The sequence below is a fragment of the Sinocyclocheilus grahami genome, unplaced genomic scaffold, assembly GCF_001515645.1.
Source record: "Sinocyclocheilus grahami isolate Dianchi unplaced genomic scaffold, SAMN03320097.WGS_v1.1 scaffold1276.1, whole genome shotgun sequence".
Lineage (NCBI taxonomy): Eukaryota > Metazoa > Chordata > Actinopteri > Cypriniformes > Cyprinidae > Sinocyclocheilus > Sinocyclocheilus grahami.
The window spans coordinates 15987-21232 of NW_015506455.1; positions in this window are offsets into that span (position 1 = coordinate 15987).

The following is a 5246-nucleotide window of genomic DNA, read 5'->3' on the forward strand; positions in this document are numbered from 1 at the left end:
GAATGCTTCATGAATCACACGTGAACCCTGTTGTAATTTGATTTGTGCAAGCGGATCTGTGCTTGTTTCTAATTTAATTTAATAAATAGTCCAAGGTGTGTTCGACTTGAAGAAGTGCTGCTCAGACCAATCAGTGCATTAAAGTACTTAGTCAAGTCAAGTCAAGTCAAGTCAAGTCAAGTCTGCTTTATTGTCAATGCTTCCACATGTACAGCACATACACACAGAGAATTGAAATCTCTCAGACCCTTGGTGCATACAGATAACACTAACAGTAGAACATAAATACAGATATACAGATTAAATATAAAATACAACTATACAAATAAGGTAAAATGTAAAAAAAAAAATATATATATAAAGCAGCCCAAGGCACATGGCAGATAGAGTGCAAACCAGTGAAGTAGACAACAGTGCAGATATAATGATTTGTAGTGCAAAAGAGCTTATTTAGACTGATTAAAGTGACAGTGTGTGTGTAGCCTGCTTAAACATATTCCAGTCAGTGGTGTTAAAACACCTCAGATCAAACGAAGTGGCAGCGCACACAAACTGATAATCTCTTTCCCTTTACTAGTGTAACAGATCGGCCAGGCTCTGCCACCACCCAATCACAACGAGCCCTCTCACCTGAGTTCTGAGCACCTGCACCTGTCACTAATCAAGCACCTCATCAACCAGCCTGCATAAAAGCACACACCTCAGACACCCTCATTGTCCGGTCTCGTATACACGTAGAGGACTCAATGACTTTGCTACTACTTCCATGTGAATACTTCCTGCATTACTTACCTCCTGTGTTCCTCCTAGTGTCTCCTCATCTCCAAGTGTCTCCTGTTCCTCCTAGTTTCCGGATCTCTGAGGTGTGTGCTCCCCCGGCCTGCATCCCTGCTCCTGTAAAGCCAAAGGACTCGGATTCCCCCACACATCATATCCTTTGAACTATTCCACGAACGACTCATTCACCATCCCATCCTCTGGACCCTATCCCTGTACTCTCTGTGACCAAATAGACCAGTTTAATATATACTAACCTGTTGCGTCAGACCTCTTCCGTTACAGAAGACTGGACCAACACCGACGGCACAGATGAGTCACCCCGATCCCTTCCAGGAGCTCGTAGACTCACTACGACGAATGCTCCGCAATCCATCGACACCGGCACCGCCGTCATTGCCACCCATCACTTCCTCCATCCCAAGCAGCACTTCTTCGCCTACCATCATCGCTAGTCCCATGGGTCGACCGGCGCCCTGCTCTGGTTCGGCGGAGCAGTGCAATCTCACCTTCGAAATGCAATCGCACTCATATCCTACTGACACCTCAAAAATTGCCTTTATTATCTCCCTGCTAACAGGACCTGCATTGCAATGGGTGGAAACGATCTGGTCTCAGGCCAGCCCCGTCATCCAAAATCTGCAGAATTTCCTGGTGCATTTTCGCGAGGTGCTTGGAAGGACAGACGGGGATACCGCTGTGGGAGAGCAACTCTATCATTTACAACAGGGTACCATGTCAATTGCCGAATACTTGCTTTCAGAACTCTCGCCGTGGCAAGTGGATGGAATGAGAGATCGCTGCTAACTACCTACTGACAGGGGCTGGAGCCTCAGCTCCGGTTACAGCTCGCGGCATACGATGACTTCCGCTTACCACCACACCGGCCATGGGACTGCGCCATCGATCTCACTCCGGGTGAGCCAGTGCCTCGGGGAAAGATCTATTCTCTGTCGCTTCCCGAACAGAAGGCCATGGAAGACTACATCAAGGAGGCGCTGGGTCAAGGTTACATCCATCCATCTACCTCCCTTGCTGCATCGAGCTTCTTCTTTGTGGCCAAGAAGGACGGAGGCTTGAGGCCCTGTATAAATTACCGAGCACTAAATAACATAACCATCAAGTTCTGATATCCTCTTCCCCTCGTCCCTAATCCCCTCGAAGATCTCCGGGGGGCTACCCTCTTTACCAAGTTGGACCTCTGCAGTACCTACAACCTCATCCGGATACGTGAGGGGGATGAATGGAAGACTGCATTTGTAACACGTACTGGCCACTACGAGTACCTGGTCATGCCCTATGGACTTGCCAACGCCCCCTCCGTATTCCAGGACTTCATGCATGAGGTGCTCCGGGAGTTTCTCCATCGATTCGTAATTGTCTACATAGATGACATCCTTATCTACTCCCGGAGCCAGGCCGAACATCGCCAGCACGTTGCGGAGGTCCTCCAACGCCTGAGAGAACATCACCTATTCCTTAAGGCAGAAAAGTACACCTTCCACCAACCCACGGTACAATTCCTGGGAAATAACATTGATCGGACCAGTATCCAGATGGACGAGGGGAAGGTGGAAGCCATAATCTCCTGGCCAGAACCCACTACTATCAAGGAGCTCCAACAATTCCTCGGATTTGCCAACTTCTACCGTCGCTTCATTCTAAACTACAGCAGGATCACCAGCCCCCTCACCAACCTACTCCGAGGAAAACCCAAGTCTCTGTCCTGGACACCCGTGTCCTTAGAAGCTTTCGCCACCCTCAAGAGAGCCTTCACTAACGCCTCACTCCTAGTCCATCCAGATCCTGACCTCCCATTCGTCGTGGAAGCCGACGCCTCCACTACTGGAGTGGGGGCAGTGTTATCCCAGCAGCAGGAGAACCCAGCCCGACTCCACCCATGTGCCTTCTTCTCGAGGAAGCTCAGCCTGGCGGAAGTTAATCATGACATCGGCAACAGGGAACTACTGGCCATCAAGCTGGCTTTAGAGGAGTGGAGGCATTGGCTGGAAGGGGCAGCCCATCCATTCACCGTGCTGACCGACCAGAAGAACCTCCAGTATCTTCGTGAGGCTAGACGTCTAAATCCCCACCAAGCACGATGGGCGTTATTCTTTACCAGGTTCAACTTTACCATTTCATATTGCCCAGGACCCAAAAACATCAAGGCAGATGCCTTGTCACGCATTCATAGTCCTGTGGAAGGCCCAGAAGAAACGGAAGGTATCATCCCACCAAGTATGATCGTCAGTCCGATTGAATGGAGTGCCCCTTCAGTGGCCTCAAACACGGCCCCCAGGCAAACTCTTCCCTCTACCCATGCCGAATCGCCCCTGGTAACACCTAGGAGTAGACTTTGTCACGGACCTGCCACCCTCTGAAGGTAACACATGCATCCTGGTAATAGTTGATCGTTTCTCAAAGTCATGTCGCCTTCTGCCCCTCAGAGGTCTCCCCACTGCACTGGAAACGGCGGAGCTTCTCTTTAACAAGGTGTAGCATTTGGACCAATCAGACACACAACTTTTTGTTATATTTAACAAATAATATCGAACTCCCCATCACCTAACCAAATGGCCAATTACGAGGGTCTATGGACCCTTCCCCCGAAATGCACCTAACACCTCAGAAAAGCAGAACAGGCCTCTGGTTCCATGGTAACCAATGCTGATATCACTGGTTTTATGGCCTAAAAGGAATGCAGGGGATAAACTCCCTCATTTTCCTCATAAGAAAGGCACAAATGCACAGGAGAAGACCGGGGACCTCAGTTTATTTCAAAGGTATGGCACGCTTTTTTAAGACTCCTAGGTGTGACCGTAAGCCTCTCGTCTGGATACCATCCAGAGTCGAATGGTCAAACGGAGAGGAAGATTCAAGAGGTGGGGCGATTCCTACGAACCTTCTGCCATGGCCACCAGGATTCCTGGAACCAATTCCTGGGCTGGGCCAAGTACGCCCAGAATTCCCTGCGACAGCCTTCTACTGGTCTCACTCCCTTCCAGTGTGTGCTCGGGTTCCAGCCTCTACTGTTCCCCTGGTCTGGGGAACCTTCTGATGTTCCGGCGGTTGACTACTGGTTCCGGGAAAGCGAGAGGGTCTGGGACACTGCTCACCACCATCTCCAATGGGCAGTGCGCAGGCAGAAGACGGCCGCGGACCTTCGAAGAGCCAAAACACCTCTTATCAGCCAGGTCAGAAGGTATGGCTGTCAACTCGGGACATCAGACTGCGCCTGCCCTGTAGGAAGCATAGTCCCAGATTTGTTGGCCCCTTCACCATCCTGGAACAAGTAAACCCGGTCACCTTCAAACTCCAACTCCCCTCACAGTATCGAGTTCATCCCACATTCCACGTTTCTCTTCTGAAACCTCACCATGACCCTGTCTCTCTCCCCACAGAGCCTAGCCAGACGGAGGAACCCCCTCTTCCCTTGATCCTGGATGAGGGATCAGTCTACCAAGTGAAGGAAATTCTGCAGTCCCGGCGCCGTGGTGGTCAGCTGGAATACCTCGTAGACTGGGAAGGATATGGACCCGAGGAACGTTCATGGGTACCTAGGACCGATATATTGAATATATACTAACCTGTTGCGTCAGACCGCTTCCGTTACAACTAGTGGGTACTCGCCTGTGCATTTATTTTTGTTCTGGAGGCTGATGATCCCTGATGATCTGTTTGTTTATTCCATGTTCCACACTGTAATCACTGTACTTTATATATATATATATATATATATATATATATATATATATATATGTATGTGTGTGTGTGTGGGTATGTGTGTATGTATATATATATATATACAATAAAGTACAGTGATTACAATGTGGAACATGGAATAAACAAACTTATGTAAAGTGTATTACTTATGACTATTGTCATGTCAATATTGTAAACATTGTGATTATTATAAAAGAGCACATGAATCTAATATTCACTGACACAAAAATAAGATATAACTGAAGACATGTCAATTGTAAGGGAAACAGGTCAATAATTTAGCTCAAAGGGAATCATTTAAAAAGGGAACTCCACCATTAATATGTAAGGGCATTTGGACAGAATCACTGTTTTACGGCTGATCACTGAGATGGCCAGCGATTCAGTGAACGAGCCGTATGACATCAATTCTGCAATGGATATCTATATCCAAAATATAGTGAAAACACTATTAATTAGCATAGTACCAAGATCGGCAGTTTAAGACATTAACTTGTGAGCACAAAACACAAGATACTTCTCTTTTCAATATAAATAAGGCTTTATTGGATAAATCTAAGACATATAAACTAATCTAACACATGAACACACGCATTCACACAAGTTTGCAGAAAGAGAGAAAGTGAGGAAATAATTAGTTTAAGAGAATGAAAATGTGAAATCCCAAGTTTACAGCAATATGTGCAATTGCATAGATCTGAACAACCATCAATCACTTAATTAACCCTCGCATTGAGTTTCTCAAT